General features: G+C 46.3%; 1 pseudogene; it reads left to right on the forward strand.

Annotated features, from left to right (window-relative positions):
* LOC138068398 (alpha-2-macroglobulin-like protein 1) overlaps window positions 1–2,565 on the forward strand; it is a 32,354-nt pseudogene extending 29,789 nt beyond the window's left edge.
* The last annotated feature ends 16,238 nt before the right edge of the window (window positions 2,566–18,803 follow it).

Here is an 18,803-nt window from a genome sequence, read left to right on the forward strand (position 1 = left end):
CATAGGTAGGAAACACAGCCCCTCCCTTAACTAGGCTCATTGACCCTGACTGCTGTCTCACTCAAAGCAGTAGTGTGCTGACAAACACCTAACTCCATGTGAAACAATGAGCTAATGCTAACCCATTGTCTCCTGTCTTCCCACATAGCTGGAGGAGATATTCCTGGTGAAAAAGACAGAGATAAAACTAGACAAAGTCACAATCTACTTGGAAAAAGTAAGAGGAAGACCACAGGGGTCTGCTCATTCAAGAGCAGCAACAACAGTACTTTGCATTTGGGATCATAGAGATCAGAAATACAAAGCTCTAGGCTGGTGAAGCAAGCTAAAATTTTGGCAGAAGAGGAGGAAGGTGGAGGGACCTGAAGAGGTGGAGAAGAAAATCTCTGACACAGGGAGAATAAACCTGAGATGTGGGTGACTTTGAGGAGGCCAATGCCTTTCTGCTTACTTCTGTCCTCTCCAGTTGGATAAGACTTCTGTGAAGCTCACCATCTCAGTGGAACAAGATATTGAAGTACAGAACCTGAAACCAGCAACAGTATATGTCTATGACTACTATAAGTCAGGTGGGATTTCACTGGCATAGGCAAAGAGTCACTACTATCCCTTTGATTCACTCAGACACAACTCTGTCCGTGCCCCTTATTCTGGTGCACTTCCGCCTGCAGCTCCAGGTTTGGGTTTCCTATGTACAAAACCTTCTCCATACAAATTACAGAATCACTTGCTTTTCTGTTCCTGGACCTTTCTTGAGACAAGAATGCCTGACACTGTGATTGTTTTGTAGCGTGGATGTGTTCAAAATGACTTGCTCTAGCTTCAAGCCAGGTCTCTGTAGAAAGTAAGCTTCTCTGTCAATTTACTGTATCTTCTCCAGCTCCTTGGCTCTCTTGAAAATATTTGGGCATTTATTTAAAATTAGTAATACGTACTGCCACCTGGATCCATCAGAAGGTAGAATTTAGTTCTATGCTTTTCAGGTATAACGTAATAATCCTACCATCCATTGGGCATTTTCATGCCCCAGAGGATAGTAGGAAAATCATTTCTTATTCTTTAAAGCTCTAAATGAACTATTAGCCCACAGAAGAAAGATGTTGAAGTCATTGTTAGTCTGATGATTCAGTGCTCAGCATGAGCCAAAATAACAAGTGGAACATTAACAGTTATTAGAAAAGAAATTGAGAACAAAATGGAAAAAAACATCACTAGAGATCTAGATAGTGGCACCATGTGCCTACATGCTGTATACTGAATTCCATCCTTGTTCTATCTCTCCACCTCATGTCAAAAAGAGGAAGAGAATTGTTAATTCTCTAGCAATTCCCCTCTGGGGATACATGGGAACACTCTGGCAGTGGCTTAGATAGCCATAGCAACAATGAAATAGTAAAATAAAAAAATAAAAAGCAGCCTTTACATATCCAAATACTGTTACATAATATGCTCTTTGCTATACTATCTTTTGTAAGTTTTTTTGTACTCAGTACATACATTTTAAAAATCATGTGACACGAAAATACTAATTCTCAGTTAAAAAAATGTAAACTACCTAAAAGGTCTTCTATTTAAAAAAAAAAATCCTTGCATTAGAAGATATCACATTGCATAACAGGATCTTTCACTTATATGAGGGTTCAGACAGCTGTAGTGGAGACATGTTGGGGAGATGAACCTCTGATTTGACCCACTGCAGACATTTTTCTGTTCCTACATTCACAGTCTGAGGAGTGAAAATTGAAGGTAGTGGGATGGTTCTGTTAAAAGGAAAGCAGCTCGGCACTAGCCTACTATGCAGTTTCCAGCTCACCACCTAGTCTCTTTTTTTCTTACAGATGACCGCACAGCAAGAGAACACACCTCCCCTTGCAGTTCAGCTTAGTGTCAATAGGCCTTCAAGGTGGGAACATCTGAAATAGTGCAGAGGACTGGGTGGTTTGCACAATTCCTTGCTCCACAAGCAGCAAGGCAGCCTACCTCTGCTCTGTATTTAGTTCAGTCATGTGCTGTAGAGCCTTCCTGGGCAGCAGGTTGAATTGCAATCTGTACTATACTAGCTGTGGGCACTGTTTCTAATCCAGGTATGTTCTCAGTGCAGACCAAGACTTGAGCATACCATGGAGAAATAAAAGGATCTATTTTTATTCTATTTCCATATGCTTCTCAGATGTGCAGTCCTCACAGCATCCCAAATCTGAGTGCAACTGCAAACAACCATGTGGATGACAAAAGATGTTGCTACTCATCCCGTAAGCCGTCTTGACCTTCAGATTTGTTCCTAAAATTTCATCATGCACTATGCCTTTTCTTGTTCTTTCTTTCTGCATCTGTCTAGACGAAGGATTCTTACTAGAACTCCCTGGCTCTGGAATCAATAATCTGAGCTTCCTGCTTCCGTAAGGAAACCTTCAATGCCCTGGCTCTCCATCCTGCTATTCATGCTTCTCTGTTGGATACACCCTGCTTCTTTTGACCTATGCCCATTGTTTCTATGTGAAACCTGGCTTGATATGCGGTAGTTTGGGATCAAGTGAAATAAAGTATGTGGAACGTGAAAAGCAGATAGTGACTTCACAGTTGATGAAATCTGCGTAGAATTCAATGGCTGAAAGAGAAAGAGAGAGAGAAATTCCTTATGTCATGGTTACAGGTTTTTCATTTAGTCTTTCTATTGGCTTAGTATTTTTCTCCTCTCAGAGTCCCATCCCCAGGCTACCCTCTCAATTGTGCTGACACATCTGTCCTTAACCAAACTCTAAATCCCAAAGGTATTGTTAGCCCTGTGGCATCACAGGTCTGAGACAAGCCCTGTTTTCATTCACTACATGCCTCGTGAACCATCTCTCCATCACAAGTGAGGAGCAGGAGCAAGCAAGGGGATGCTAAAGGAGAGATACTTAATCAGTTCTTCCACAGAGAAGAGGATTGTGTAACGCCTTATGACAGAAGGCCAGAAGACCAAAACAACATCCCCCTCCCCAAGTTCTCTACATGTTAGGTGGCCTATTCTTTGTTTCCATTTCTTATGTCAAGGGCGGGGAGAAGAAGGGCATTTAGAAACCCAATAAGGGCATGATCCTGCAGGTCTCAGGTTTCAATTTCACTGCCATTAGATCAAGTGCTCCAGGATCTTGCTTCAATGCCTATTGCTTTAAAAACAAATCTGCCAAGCAATATCAAAGAAAGACTAGATCTGGATGTGTGGATGTATTTTTGGAGATTTTTTAATAGCTTTTGCTTTCTTTTTTAGAAACAACCATTTATAACCTTCTCTAAATGATTCAGTTCCTTGTCATAAAATGTATGAAGAAATAGTATGGGGCAATGACAGACTGTGTTTCCACACAGGATATACACAGTTAGCAAAGCTGTAGGAGAAGTTTCACATAAAAAAAGACATTAATAGATGCTACCACACAGTGAGCTGTCCATGATCTTCCTTATGATATGGCAATTTCACCTTCCTGATGAGATGGCAAATTGAGTACTGATGTCCGCAGTACACCTGCCCTGCAGAACTGGATCAAACAACTAGTTAAGACAACCTCAGAAAGCTAACAGATGAAGATCACATGCAGGTACTACAAATAATAGGATGGACTAAGACTTGTGCAAAAGATGGCAGTATGTCACCAACTGATAGTACCACGTTGGGGTAGTACTGCAGGATGGGAGCAAGGGTCATAGTTCTCTCACACATGGAGAATGCTGAGACATGAGTAGACTGTGTCTTTCCCAGCCTGCTGAAAAGGTCCTGGGAGTCTTGGTAGACAGAAAGCTGAACATGAGCCAGCCGTTGCCCTGGCAGCAATATAAGGAGCATAGCCACTAGATCAAGGGAAGCTGTTATCCTCTTCTATTCAGCACTCATTACACATCTAGAATACTGTGCCCAGTTTTGACACACATCCTCAGTACAAAAAAGATGTTGATGAACTAGAGTGAGTTCAGCAGAGGCACGTTAAGACTGTCAGGGGGGTGAAGCATTTGCTCTATGAGGAGAGCTTGAGGAAACCAGCCTTGTTCAGCCTGGAAAAGGGAAAGCTTTGTGGGGGCCCTGATAGCAGCCTTCCAGTACCTATGAGGATGGGACGGTAAGAGAACAGATGTGAAATGAGAGGTTCAGCCTGGACACAGGGAAACACTTGTTCCCCATGAGGACAGTCAAGCACTGGAATAGGCTGCCTAGAGAAGCTGTGCAGCCTCCATCCTTGGAGGTTTTCAAGACCTGTCTGGATAAAGCCCTGAGTAAACTAGCCTGATTTCATAGCTGACTTGACTTCGAGCAGGTGTTTGGACTAGAGATTTCCTGAGGTCCCTTCCCATTTAAATTATTGAGTAATAAGTGCTGAGGCCTACTGCAGCCAACATGGACAGGAGGTGGTGTCCGAGCACCATGTAAGAAAAGTTCCTGAAAGGCAGGCCAGTGGGCAAAGGTGCTTCTTAGAAAAGGAAAAACTGCTGTAGGAGGCAGAGGAGCCCTCTCTCCTTCTCCCAAAAGCCAGAAGAGCAATGGGAGTCAGTACTGTTCTTATGGAGTGCATCATAAAATGCTTAGGAGGTGCACAGGTGTCTCTGTGCCCTCCCTCTTCCTGTGAGCAGTGACTCAGTTTGCCCCTGTCCTTCCCCAGCAAAGCTGTAGAGATAATGGAGGTGCCAAGTCACAGATCACAAAGACCACCTCTGCTTGGCAGCTCCTGAGGGATTAAGGTGCCTCTTGAGACAGAAGGTAAGAAATGAAAAGAGGCTCAGAGGGGTCATGGCAGATGTCCACTCACAACAGTCTCTAGCCTTTCCTGGGGGCAAGAGCAATCAGCTAGCCTCTTTACAGGGTCATAGAGAATGGTCTCCACCCTAAGATGTCTTGGAGTGAAGAATAAGCAACCCTCAGGATGCCAATTAGGCATCGTCCCAGGAAGCTGACCTGGGAAAGGGAAGGTGAAGAGGGATAATTCGTGATGGAGGAAGCACTACTGGTGCAATGTAATGGCATCGAGAGGTAACACTGAGGCAACACTTTCAGCAAGCAGTCTCACGGCTTTCTGCTAACAAAAGAGAAAGTTCTGTTCCTTCCAATTCTCCTTCTTCTCCCTTCACCACCATCCTCCCCCTTTTACATGGCATTTAGTAGCTCCATTACCACCAGCATTTCCCACCTCTCACCACGGGAGTAGTCCAAGGTCTTACAACGGAGTAGGTGGGGGAATTTAAGGAGCAGAGAGCACAGAAACCTACAGGCCTGGTGCCTGCTGCAGCCCCCAGGGGCTGCAGATGCTTCCCGCGCCGAGGGAGGGCCCTACCACATGCCGAGCTGCGGCCCCGCCCCTGCGCGACCGCTCCCTCCGCCCCCCCGCGCGCGAGCCTTCTAGTTGCCATGGCACCAGCGCGACGCTGACGTCACCAGCGTCCTCCGTTTCCATGGTACCCCTAAAGTACGCTGCGTCGCGCAGAACGCCGGCAGCGGCTCGTCCCCTCTCGCGCTCTTGGACTCCGGACCGCCCAGGGTGCTCCCAGTACCGACCCCGGGAAGCTCCGCCCCACCCGACCAGCAAGACAACCCCTGACACCGGCAGCGCTGCGTGCCTCATTGTCCGCTCCCTCTCTCTAGTGCCTCCAAACTTCCCCACCTCACCTGCTCCCCCTCCCCCCCATAAGTCCTGCAACTCCCCTAAAACCCTCACGGTCCCCTTGCCCTGCCCCTTGTCCCCTGCTGGAAACCTTCGTGGTGCTCTCCCCCTCCCCCCCAGCTGCTGCACCCCAGGCCCTCTTTCCCCTCAACCCCTCTGCTGGTGCCAGAGGTGGAACTAGGCCTGTCTCAGCTGCCATACTGCTGAGCACGTGGTTCCCTGGGCACAGAAGACTTAACAGCGGTATTGGTCTTGAAGCTAGTAAAGGACATGCTTCCCTCAGGGCACAGACTAAGCAACAAATGCTGCCCAGGAGACAGGAACTTAGGTGAAAAAAGATGAGCCTGTGTCTGAAAGAGTCCTGGGCCTGGAGAAGAGCTACTGGACTCATATAGTCTAGCTTCGGAGGCTGAAGCAGGTCGAGACCTTATAACCCACATCCCACCTGAAGGGTTCTTTCAGCCAACCCCCAATGCCCATACAACTTGCCTAACTGCTACCAGAGCTGCTTATCCCAAGCACTAGTGTCCCCCAAAAGGCCTCTTCCCCAGGTGACTTGCATTCCTGCTGTGCAAATACTACTTTTCCTTCTTCCCACTGCTTCCTGATACCCTCCACAGTCCACTATCTCACTTGACATACTCCCATGGATATCATTCTAGTCTATACCCTCCCCTAAGTGTCCCTCTTATGCCCTGTTTCCCCTCATACAATTCATGTTCCCCTTCTCCCTCAATGCAGAAGCATTGATTGCACACCACAGAGAAAACAAGAGTAAGAAAGACAGAAATATTTAACAGGGACCTGAGTACACCAGTTAGCTTAATGGGCCTGATAAGCCTCAACTGGAGTCTCTACCATGGTGCTCTGCTCATGGGCCCAGGAGCACCATTTAAGCTTAAGCCTCAACTTTCAGGCCTTGCCTGGGAAATGCTGTAGTTTTCTGCATACCTACTTTTACTGTGTCACCTGAATTAACCTGGAATCTATGTTCTGTAAGCCTTATTGACTGGATAGATTGCTTGGATGTACATTGTAGCTCCTATTCTTCCTATGATTCTGTTTGCGGCAGATAGGCTTCTGGGGGTGCATCCAAGACTTGCCTTGTTAGAGACTGTCAGTGGAACCTGCTAAAAGCCAGACTAGTAAGCCCATTGTATTTCTTTGCTGTGGTGGTGGGCCTATCAATGAAGGCACTGCCTGCATTTTGGTCACTCTGTACTGCAGACTGATCTTCCTTCAGAGAGCATCTGACCATTGCAGCTGCCAAACAACAGGTGGGTAATGTGAGGATGACAGGGAGACAGGGAAGGGAGACAAAGTACTATTGAGTGAGTGGGGATATTGGGAAGGAACTCTTAAGTGTTGGAAAAAGAAGGGGCAAAGGAAGGCCCTGCTTCCCACACACCTTTAGTCTGCCTTGCCAGTGTTGCCAGTCTCCTCTTCTAATAGCTACAGTTGCCAAGGTCTCCTGCTTCTCCAGATTCCCCTGCCTACTTCCCAGCAGCCCTGCCTTCCACACCATGCTGTAGCCTTAGTTCTCTTCTACCACTCACACACCTCTGCTGTCTAGCTTCCCTTTCCTGCCCTATCCCCTCCAGGTTCCTTTCTCTTCCAGGGTGTCCCTTTCTGCTCTGAGCCCCACTAACAACAGGCACTCTGGCAGTAGGCTACAGCCTGTCATCTAAGACATGCTCCATTTTGCCACAAATGACCCGGGGTTCAGTCATGCAAGCAGTCTGGGGACTAATTTTCCTGGCTTCTCAAACACCCCCACCCAATGCCCTTCTCCAATCCCTACAGTGGTAACCTCATGTGGCATTCCCCTGTGCCCACATGACCTCCCTAAAGAATGAGAGGTGACTTCTTTCTCACAGCATACAAACAGCCCCTGTCCATCTGCCTAGTGGTGGTGGGTCTGGAAATGGGCTGGCAAGGGAAGGTGTGTGCTGCTAAGAGAGCTGTATTGTGAGGAGCTTCTGTTGTGGGCCAGAAACGCAAGGGAAGGTGTGTTGTGGCAAGAGATCTGTGCTGTGAGGAGCTTCTGTTGTGGGCCAGAAATGAGGGTCTTAAAGCGTTTTTCATGCCAATGCAGGCACTAATTTTAGCGTTAGCGTCTTGAGAAAGTGAAAGACTAGGAGCGGGTGTGGAAAGAGGCTGGGAAGTGAAGGTATGTGGTGGCAAGCAAGCTTTGCTTGAGGAGTTTCTATGGTGGGTCAGAAATGGAGGTCTTAGTGCCAGCACTGGCCTGAAAAATATTTTAGGGTTAGTGTAAGGTTGGGAAGAAAGAGAAAGGCCAGAGACACTGTTGGACTGGGTCTGTGAAGGGAGGGGGGATATGCAAGGGAAGGTGTATGGTGGCAGAAGAGCTGTGCTGTAAGGAGTTTCTGTTGTGGGCTGAACATGGAGTGTCTTAGTGCCACCATTGGCCTGTTGCAGGGTTAGGGCTGTGAGAGAAAGGAAGGCTAGAGGTGCTGCTGGAGAGGAGCTATGAAGAAAATGTCAAGGGAAGGTGTATGGTGGCAAGAGATCTGTGCTGTAGGGAGTTTTTCTTGTGGTCCTGAAATGGGGCTCTTATAGTGCCAGCACTGCCCTGAAAATGTTTTAGGGTTAGGATTGTGTGCAAGAGAAAGGCTAGAGGTGCTGCTGGAGTGTGCCTGGAAAGGGGCATGCAAGAGAAGGTGTGTGATGGCAAGAGAACTGTCCTATGTGGAGCTTCTGTTGTGCGGCAGAATTGGTGGTGCCAGCATTGGCCTGAAAAATGTTTTATGGGTCGTGTTTGGGTAAGGGTTGGGAGAAAGGAAGGCTAGAGGCACCATAGGAGTATGTATGTGAAAGGGCTGTCAAGGGGAAGCGTGTGGTGCAGGAGAGTTGTCCTATGAGGAGTTTCTGTTGTAGGCCAGAAGTGGCAGTCTCTGTGCCCGCATTGGCCTGAAAAATGTTACAGAGTTAGGGTTACGGTTGTGTGAAATAGGCTAGAGGCAGTGCTGGAGTAGGTGTGGAAAGGGGCTGGCAAGGAAAGGTGTGTGGTGGCAAGAGAGCTATGCTGTGAGGAGTTTTTGCTGTGGGTCAGAAATGGGGGTCTTATTGCCAACATTGGCCTGAAAAACATTCTAGTAATTGGGTTAGGGTTTGTGCGAAATAGAAAGGCTAGATGTGCCACTGGAGTGGGTGTGGAAAAGGGCTGGCAAGGGAAGGCGTGTGGTGTCATGAGAGTTGTCCTATGAGGAGTTTCTGTTGTTGGGCTGACATGGACCTCTCAGTATCAGCACTGGGCTGAAAAATGGGTCAGGGTCTGGGTTAGGGCTAGGATAAAGATAGAAGTGGGTCTGAGAAGGGAACGTACGTGGAGCTAGGAGAGTTGTGTTGTGAGGAATTTCTGTTGTGTGCCAGACACGGCGGTCTTAGTGTCAGCATTGGCCTGAAAAATGATTTGGGGTTAGGGTTGAGAGTAAGAGGAAGGCTACAGACTCCATTGGAGTAGGTATGTGAAGGGGCATACAAGGGAAGGTGTGTAGTGCTAGGAGAGTTGTCCTATGAGGAGTTTCTGGGGTTAGGGTTGGGAGAAAGAGAATGGGTAGAGATGGCCTAGGAGCAGGTGTGGAAAGTGGCTTGCAAGGGAGGGTGTGTTTTGGCAAGAGCACTGTGCTGTGAGGAGTTTGTGTTGTGGGTGAGAATCTGGAGTGTGAGTGCTGGCATTGGCCTGAAAAATGCATTAAGGTTAGGTTTGGGAGAAAGAATGGATGGGGAGGACCTTGGAGCAGGTGTGGAAAGGGCTTTGGAAGGGAAGGAGTATTTTGGCAAGGGAGCTGTGCTGTGAGGAGTTTGTATTGTGGGTGAGAATTTTAGTGTGAGTGCTAGCTGAAAAATGGCTTAGGCAAAAGACAATGGGTAGAGACAGCCTAAGAGCAGGTGTGGAAAGGGGCTGGGAAGGGAAGTTGTGTTTTGGAAAGGGGGCTGTGCTATAAGGAGTTTGTATTGTGGCTGAGAATCTGGGGCATCAGTGCTAGCAGTAGCCTGAAAAATGTGTTAGGCTCATGCTTAGGCAAAAGAGGGCAATCAGAGATGGCCTAGGAGCAGGTGTGGAAAGGGGCTTGGAAGGGAAGGTGTGTGGTGCAAGAGAGCTGTTCTGTGAGGAGTTTCTGTGTTGGGTGACAATTTGGAGTGTCACTGGCCTGAAAAATGGATTACTTTTAGGATTAGGTTTGGGAGAAAGAGAATGAGTAGAGATGGCCTAGGAGCAGGTGTGGAAAAGCCGTTGCAATGAAGGTTTGTGGTGGTAAGAGAGCTATTCTGTGAGGGGTTTCTGTTGTAGGTGAGAATTTTGGGTATGTGTTCTAGCATTGGCCTGAGAAAAGGGTTAGGCTTAAGGTTAGGAGAAAGAGAAGGGGTAGAGATGGCTTAGGGGCAGGTGTGGCAAGGGACTGGCAAGGCAGGGTATGTGTTGGCAAGAGAGCTGTTCTGTGAGGGGTTTCTATTGTGGGTGAGAACTTGTGCTGTCACTGCTAGCACTCTTTTGAAAAATGGGTTAGGCTTAAGGTAAGAGTTAGGGGAGGTTGTTAGGTTAAGGGTTAGGGTAGGGAAAAGAGAACAGGTAGAAACGGCCTTGGAGCAGGTGTGGAAAGGGGCTGGGAAGGGAAGGTGTGTTTTGGCCAGAGGACTGTGCTGTGAGGAGTTTCCTTGTGTGTGAATATTTGGGGTGTCAGTGCTGAAAAATGGCTTTGGCTTATGCTTAGGCAAAAGAGAACGGTCAGAGACGGCCTAGGAGCAGGTGTGGAAAGGGCCTGGCAAGGGAAGCTGCATGGTGGCAAGAGAGCTATTCTGTGAGGGGTTTGTGTTGTGGGTGAGAATTTGGGGTGTCAGCGTTAGCATTGGCCTGACCAACACATTAAGGTTAGGTTTGGGAGAGGGAGATCAGGTAGAGAGGTCCTAGGACCATGTGTGAAAAAGCCTGGGAAGGGAAGATGTGTTTTGGGAAGGGAACTGTGCTGTGAGGAGTTTGTGTTGTGGGTGAGAACTTTGGTGTGAGTGCTGGCATTGGCCTGAAAAATGGGTTAAGGGAAGGGGAATGTTAGGGTTAGCATGAGGGTTAGGGTTACAGTTGGGAGAAAGGTAGTGAGCAGTGGCTCTTGGAGCTGGTGTGGGAAGAGATTGGGAAGGAAATGTGTGTGGTGGCAAAAGAGCTGTACTGTGAGGAATTTCTGTTGTGGTTGAGAATTTGGCATGTCAGTGTTAGCATTGGCCTGAAAAATGGTTTAGGGTCAGGGTTGGGTTAAGTTTTAGGGTACTTTTTAGGTTAAGTCTTATGGTTGGGGTTGGGAGAAAGAGAAAGGGTAGAGATGGCCTAGCAGCAGGTGTGAAAAGGGGCTGGCAAGAAAAGATGTTTTTTCACAAAGGTGGTGTCTTGTGAGGAGTTTCCATTGGGGCTGAGAATTTGCGGTCTAAGTGTTAGCATTGGCCTGAAAAATCGGTTAGGTTAAGCGTCATGGTTAGGATCAGGTTTAGGGTTAGGTCTGGGAGAAAGAGAAAGTGTAGAGACGGCTAAGGAACAAGTGTGGAAAGGGGCTGGGAAGGGAAGGTGTGTTTTGGCAAGAGAGCTGTGCTGAGAGGAGTTTCTATTGTAGGCTAGAAAGACAAGAGATGGTGTCTGGTGGCAAGAGATCTTTGCTGTGAGAAATCTCTGTTATGGGTGAGAATTTGGGGTGTCAGGGCTAGCTTGGCCTGAAAAATGGTTTGGGGTTAGTTTTAGGGTTATGGTTAGTTTTAGGGTTAGGTTTAGGATTAATTTTAGGATTTGTGTTAGGGTTAGCATTTGTCTTATGATTGAGAGAAAGAGAATGGGCGGAGATGGCCTAGGAGCAGGTGTGGTAAGGGGTTTTGAAGGAAACATATGTTCTGTTGTGGGCCAGAAAGGCAAATGAAGGTGTGCAGTGAGACGAGAGCTGTGTTGTGAGGAGTTTGTCTTGTGTGTTAGAAATGGGTGTCTGTGTGTTACGACTGGCCTGAAAAATGGGTATGGTTTAGGGTTAGGTATAGGGTTAGGGTTTGGGTTGGGATGAAGAGCACAGTTAGAGATGCTAGGAGCAGGTGTGGAAAGGGGCTAGCAAGGGAAAGTGTCTTTTGGCAAATGAGCTGTGCTGTGAGGAGTTTCTGTTGTGGGTGAGAATTTGGGGTGTCACTACTAGCATTGGCCTGAAAAAGGGGTTGAGGTAAGTTGTGGGGTAAGTTATGGGGTAGGGTTTTGCCATTTAGGGTTAGGGTTGGGGTAGGGTTTCACCATTTAGAGGAGGGGTTTGCTTTGGGTGGGGTTTGTCGGTTGGGATTTGCCATTTAGGATTGGGGTTGTGGTTCACTGGTTAGGGTTCACCTTAGGGTTGGGGTTAGGCTTTGCCTTAGGGTTGGTGTTCGCCATTTAGGGTTAGGGTTGGGAGAAAGAGAGTGGGTAGAGACTGTCTAGGAGCAGGTGTGGAAAGGGGCTGGGAAGGGAAGGTGTGTGGTGTCAAGAGAGCTATGCTTTGCATAATTTCCATTGAAGGTGAGAATTTGGGGTGCCAGTGCTAGCATTGGCCTGAAAGATGGGTTTGGGTTTTGAGGAAGGGTAAAGCATAGAGTTGCCATAGGAGTGGGTTTGTGATGTGTTATGGAAGGGAAGGTGTGTGTTGCCAAGAGAGCTGTCCTGTGAGCGTGTTCTGTTTTGGCTAGTAATGGGGGTATTAGTACCAGTATTGGCCTGCAAAATGTTTCATGGTTTGGCTTTAGGTAAGGGTTGGGCAAGAGAAATGCTAGAGTCATCATTGTAGTGGGTCTGGAAAGTGATTTACAAGGGAAGTTCTGTGTTATCCAGAGAGCTGCCTGTGAGGAGTTTCTGTTGTCGGCCAGAAATGGCATTCTTTGTATTAACATTGGCCTGAAGGGTATGTTAAGGTTAGCATTGGGGTTCAGGTTAGGGTTGTGAGAAAGAGAAAGGTTAGATGCATCGTTGGAGTGGGTCTGAAAAGGGAATGTCAAGGGAAGGTGTGTGGCTACGTTAGGAGGAGCTAAAAGTTTTGGTGAAGGCAGGGGCAATGGAAAGCCTTGCTTCCCACATGCCTTTGGTCTGCCTTGCCAGTGTTGCCAGTCTCCTCCTCTTGTAGCTACAGTTGCCAAGGTCTCCTGCTTCTCCAGATCCTCCTGCCTGCTTCCCAGCAGCCTCGCCTTCAACACCATTCTGTAGCCTTAATTCTCTGTCTCCTTTCCTTCCCCTACTCACAGACTTCTGCTGCCCATTTTCCCTTTCCTGTCCTATCTCACCCCAAGTTCCTCTCTCTTTCAGGGTGTCCCTTTCTGCTCTGAGCCTCACTAACAACAGGCACTCTGGTAGCAGGCTGCTACCTACCCTCCAGGACATGTTCCATTTTGCCACAGAGTGCCCTGTATTCCCTCTGCTAGCATCCCAGGGGCTAATTCTCTTCGTTTTTCCATTGCCCCTTCCAACTGCCCTTCTCCAATCCCTACAGTGGTAACCACATGTCTCAGTTCCCTGTGCCCCCATGGCCTCCCTATTGGCTGCAAGGGCTGCTTGGCCCAGGTACTCCTTTCCCCCAGAAGTCTCCTGTCTTCTCATGTTCTCTTCTCTCCCAGCCATTCTTACAACTCTTTTGATTCTACCCTTTTGCTGTGAATGGAGCTCAAATTCCTTTTTCCCTATTTGACATAAACCCTGTATCCTGTGTATATACTCCTTTCCCAGCTATACAGGATGCCTATCCTATCTTTTGTTGAATCATGTTTTACCTTCCATCTCTTCATTTGTTATTTTGTATTCTTCCATTTGCTGCTTAGGGAAAGTACTTTTTCTGAATAGTGTCAATTTCTGCACTTGATGTCCTTGCCTTTGATTGTCGTTGAGATGAATCTCACTTTTTCCCTTCCTCTGAACTGCAATGGTTTGCTTTTGTTTATTTTTTACTTTTTCAGTTTTTTTTGTCTACCCATGCCTCCCACATTAAACTATAAAGTCAATGCTAACCATGCCTTCCTTACTTTTGTCTTTAATATTGTGTATCACTGTTCAATGTTCTTTTTTTTTCTGTAAGCAATCAGAAATTAAAATCTCTTTATCTGTGAATTATGGTCTTGCTTTCCTTTTCTTCTTTATTTTAGTAAACTGCAGGGCTAGTTATCTACATAACAGTCTATGACTCTTCCCATTTTGGTTGAAAATCATAATCTCCTTGTCTTAGAACTTTGAGCTATATGACCATGTCTCTCACTTCCCATAAAATAGGATTCAGTTTTTCCATTTCAGCTACCCATGCCCAGGCCTTCCGGATGGGTCATTCAACAGCCTTAGCAGCTGTGCTCGTTCAGACTCTGGCAACACCCAGTTCCATTCTGTTAAGCTAATCCTTCCCTGTGGCACTACTAACAAGATAAGAATCTGAGGAATTTCAGGATGCAACATGTTACAATAGGAGAGTAGAGTATATGCAGATGGCCCATTGGGATATGCAGTGCCATTAGCAAAGTAGCACATGAAAAAGGCAGGACTCTAGTTAACAAAAATATGGGTGCTAGTTTAGCAGAACTGATGTCCAAGGGAGAAATTACTAGGGCAGTCATACCATAAATATGAAGTAAGTCTATGAAATCAACACAATCAGGACCAATGGGGAAAAAGTGAATAAGGTGGGCTATTTACTGGGGAACTGATGATGCTTTGAAATGGGAAGAACTTAGGAGGATTAAAAAGAGGGAAAAGGATAATATAAACTGAAGTGAATCATGTGATCAGGAGTGTCTGATGGATCCCTGTTTACCAGCCTTTTGCTTGATCAACACAGGAGGAAGACAAGAAATCTGTTTTTGCTCTGACCATCTGAAGCATCTGCCCAAAAAATGGGCAGAGATAGGTCTTCCAACCCCCTCCCCCAGCCATTATTCTTAGTGCCGTCCTGTTACGGAAACAGTCGACCCTAGGTTTCCTAGGAGCAGAGTCTCACTTACGTCTAGCAGTGAATTTAATTATTTATTTAAATGACGGTACAGCAAAGTAACAGCTTGAGCTGGGTGCCTCCAGGGAGGGACTCCAAACAAAGAAATTTAAAGGGTAATTATACTCCTGTAAGTCTTATTTCCCCACCTGCCAGTGACAAGTCTCTTCCAATATTCTTTACCAAGTTGGTGGTCTCTTTCCTTTTGATTGGTTCATGTCTATGTCCCAGGATGGTTGCTGTGTTCCTGCTTCATAGTGTCTTCTCTTATCCGAAGGTTAACCATTACCTCTGTCCATTCTGTTCTGTATCTTTGAGGGCTGGTTCTAGCTGGTTTTGCAGTCTCATCCTCAGCAAAGTCTTTTGAGCTCATTTACAATTCAGTCCTGTGGCCTGCAGGCTTTGCCTACTTTGGGCAGTAGTGCTAAGCTGGGCTAGAGCTAAATTAGCTCCCTTTTCTAACATGTCCAGTAGGGACAGGAAAAAAAAGAAAATAAAAACTCAAAGCAGTGCCTAACAAGCATTTGGTGAAGGCAGAAAACCTGAGCAACTAAATGACTCTGTGGCCAACTGATACAGGAAGAGGATTGGACTGAGTTCAAAGGATCAAAAAAATGAGGAAACTGAAAGAGGCCTCCAAGCAGAGTTTCTCTAACATTGCCACTTCCCAAGAGATGCTGGGAGGCCCTATATTGCTCTACCCATGGACAGAACAGGACAAGGGAGCAAAAGTGGGCCACAAAATCTCCAAGGTATGTTCCTGGCAAGTTTTCTCCTCTGGGTATTTAGGCTGGACAGAAAGAGATTGGATAAGGGTAGGTTGGACTTCAGACAGAGTGGTTATAAATAAACAAGGGAAGACTGTAGCCCAGTGCACTTAGTGTGCACGAGAGCACAGTGTGTCTCCTGCCTCTGAAAGGGCATATGACAAGGAACTATTTTCAAGCTTACATCATCAGAGGGCCATGAAATTAGGTCTGAATAGAAATTGGCCCACGAAGTTTTTCCTTCTCCTTCTGAGGGTAGGAAATCTTGCCACTTTGTGTCTGGGTGGGGTAGGTAAGTAATGAAATGAAGTGTGTGAAATGTGAATACAAACAGATGTTTCTGGGCTGTGGTTTGAAATCAGATTGACTGGATATTGTTCAGCTGCTTAAGTGATAAGAGAGAGGCTGAGCAAGCTGAGAAGGCAGAGGGTTAAAGCAGCAAGCTTTCTTAAGATAAGAGTGTACTTTAAGAGTCAGCGTGGTCTTTGCCTCTTGGAGCAAATGTTAGGGGATGTGATAAGCGGCTAGTCTGTGTGCTGGGTGGGCAATATGAAGCCTGCCCAGTTCTGCTCACTGTAGGACTGGTGCTCCATATTCTTGGTGGTATCCCTCAGAAACATCCTCCAGTGTGAGAAGGGGACCTTTGCTATGTGTAAACGAAGGTGGGGTGTGAGTAGCAGTCAGGTGGCCAGGAGACTTCCCCTCATGACCTAACACCTTGATTGTCCAGATAGCCTGGAAGCAATGGGGAAACTTCCTGTAAAGTTTTGCAGCTTCAGCCTGCAAAAACAAACTCCTGGAGAACACAATCCAGGAGGCAATTAACAGGCGATCTGGTAAGTAGCATCTCAAATACCAAAAGGTTACTCTGCAAAGAAAAGCTCCTAACTGGAGTGGGAAGTGGGTGGGGATGTAAACATATGAGATGGCCCCAAAAGGATTCTGAACTTGTCAGGGAGCTGTTATCAAAAATACATAGCATACTTAAAAGCTATATATGAAGAAGATAGTTTGTGTAATGAACAGGCAAGGAGCTGATGAAGTGCTCATTTTGTTGCGTATGGCTTATTTGGTTATCTGCCAATAGCATGCAAATAGAATTGGAAGACTGCACTACTTCTGGTGAGTGCATTTCCTAGGTTTTCACAGAGTCTGCAATGGTCATATGGAAAACTGAAAGGAGCCCTCACACAAAGAGAAATTAGGACACAGGATGGGTGAGTTGCCTGTGTCCTGACATTCTGAAACCTACTTAGGCTTAGAAAATCCTCTGGCTCTAATCCTGGTAGAATAATAGGTAGATATCTGCCTAAAAGTTCTGCTTCTTGTACAGCCATGGAAACCTAAAGCACTGACTGAACTATGCCTAATAACTCCCCCTCCCCCCCTTTCCTTTCTGAAAAGGAGAACATCTGACATCTCTTTAGGTCTCAGAAGATCCTGGTCACTTCTGTCTTGCTCCCTCAATTGCAAACTCTCCTAGAAGCTTGGACACATGCCTGCTTTCCTGAATCTATCATACACGCAACCAGTATACTCACTGTTTGGAGACAGAGTAATGCGTTGTGAATCTGCCTCTCTTATTTCTCTAACTTTTAGTCCCCAAAACAGAAAAGAAATACTAAGCTATAGACCTGTAAGTTGGAATGATAAGGCTTGTTATCTGGGAACGCTGGACAATATCGGACCAAGTCTCAGGTTTGTTCCAAGTGTTCCTCCCCTTTCTTGAGGTATACAATGACCTAGATTTTTCTGTAGTAGCTGCAGGACAAAGATAGGCATATTATATAGCTATCACTGAGAACCATGTGAATCTCCATGAATCCATCTTATGATCTGTACTGTCTCCATGCATGCCAAGCACACGTGTGGACCCCCACACAATGGCTTGCTAGTCTTTTATCTTATGAGCTCAAACAGCTGCATTAAGATGTTTGTCTCATCTCACAGTCTGAGCCAAGACATACAATAGATAAATAAGTAATTCTTAAGCATGCATCTTCTTTGTTCAGCTAGTTTGTTTCAATTTAAGGGTAAAGGCCCTGGAATGTGGCTTGTCTTTGACACCTAAAGGGATTTCTTTCCTGAGACTCAGAAATGTCCAAAATGTGTGACTTTGAGTTGTACAGTTTGCCAGATTGTTTCTCATAGGGGCCTATTCCCACTCTAAATAGTGGATCAGCCCATTAAAATGTTTCTCTCTCATGTTGATAGTCAATGCAGTTCATGTTGTCTTGGAGGCCAGGCCCAGGAACTTTGAAAAGTAGATTGATATGTATCAGTTTTTTGAGCGTTGATCTGTTTTTATTTTTATATGCAGTTCACATTTTAAAGGGGGATGAGGAGGAGAAGGGTGCCTTCAGGATATTGCAAGTAACTGACCCCTGGTGTTGGCTCCTCACACATAGACAAAGCATTCCCATCTCGCTCTTATGTTTTCTAACATCCCCTCACTTCAGGGAGCAGAGAGGCCATCCGGCATGCATTGGTCTGTATTCTGAGGGAAGAAAAACAAAGGTGAGGAGATGTTACAGCCTCTCTCCTTTCTCAGCTGGCAAACATGGAGAAGCCTGGCCATGGCAAAAGTACAGGTTTACACTAGGAACATTCTTAGAGGAAATAAAATGTTGAGAAGGGAAGGGGGACATGGTTGTATCTTCAGACTTGTGTGAAATGTGGAGCTGAAGAGATCAGGGGGAGGACTTGGAAACTAGCATAGTCAGATGAGCCTCCTTGCTCAGAGACAGGACAGAATGGCAATAGACCCTGGGGCTGCTGGGAATATTTCCTGTTCAGCTTCTTCCTTCTAAAGCTGGTGATGGGCAAGCCTGGTCGGGACTAGCAGGAGGTTGATGAAGACTTCCAATGATGTGATGAGGCTGTGGGTAGGCTAGTGTATGTGCGGGAAGGTGCATATACCAAGAGAGGGGAGATCTGGGCAGTCTGTAAGAGGTAACAAGGTGTGGGGAGACTTGCTTTTCTCTGAGGCCGAGCAGGCAAGACTGGTGACTGGAAAGTGGGATCTCTGATGAGCAGTCGAAGATATCGGTAGGAACAGTGCTATCTTCTTACCCGGTAGTACCTCTTATCCACATTGCAAAAAACCCTGTTCTGAATGAATAGACCAAACAACTGTATTTTCCTTCTCAGACTTCTACTTGCGTTTTCCAGAAACAAGCATTGTGGAAACTGACAGCTAGTCCATACCTTGCAGGAAGGCAGTTTTATCTAGAGCTATCAAACTGCTTTCCTGACTCACCTCAACAGCTGCATATAGGAAGATGGATTCAGTGAGTCATTTATCATTAATCTTATCTTAAGCAGTTGTGGTAGGTAGAAAGTCTTTATGGTGAACTGTCTGTATGTCCAGACACTCTGTGATTCCTACATGTAAGCCTTGCTTTATAAGAAACCATTACTGGGTACATTTGTGT

Source organism: Struthio camelus, chromosome 1 (assembly GCF_040807025.1).
Source record: "Struthio camelus isolate bStrCam1 chromosome 1, bStrCam1.hap1, whole genome shotgun sequence".
Lineage (NCBI taxonomy): Eukaryota > Metazoa > Chordata > Aves > Struthioniformes > Struthionidae > Struthio > Struthio camelus.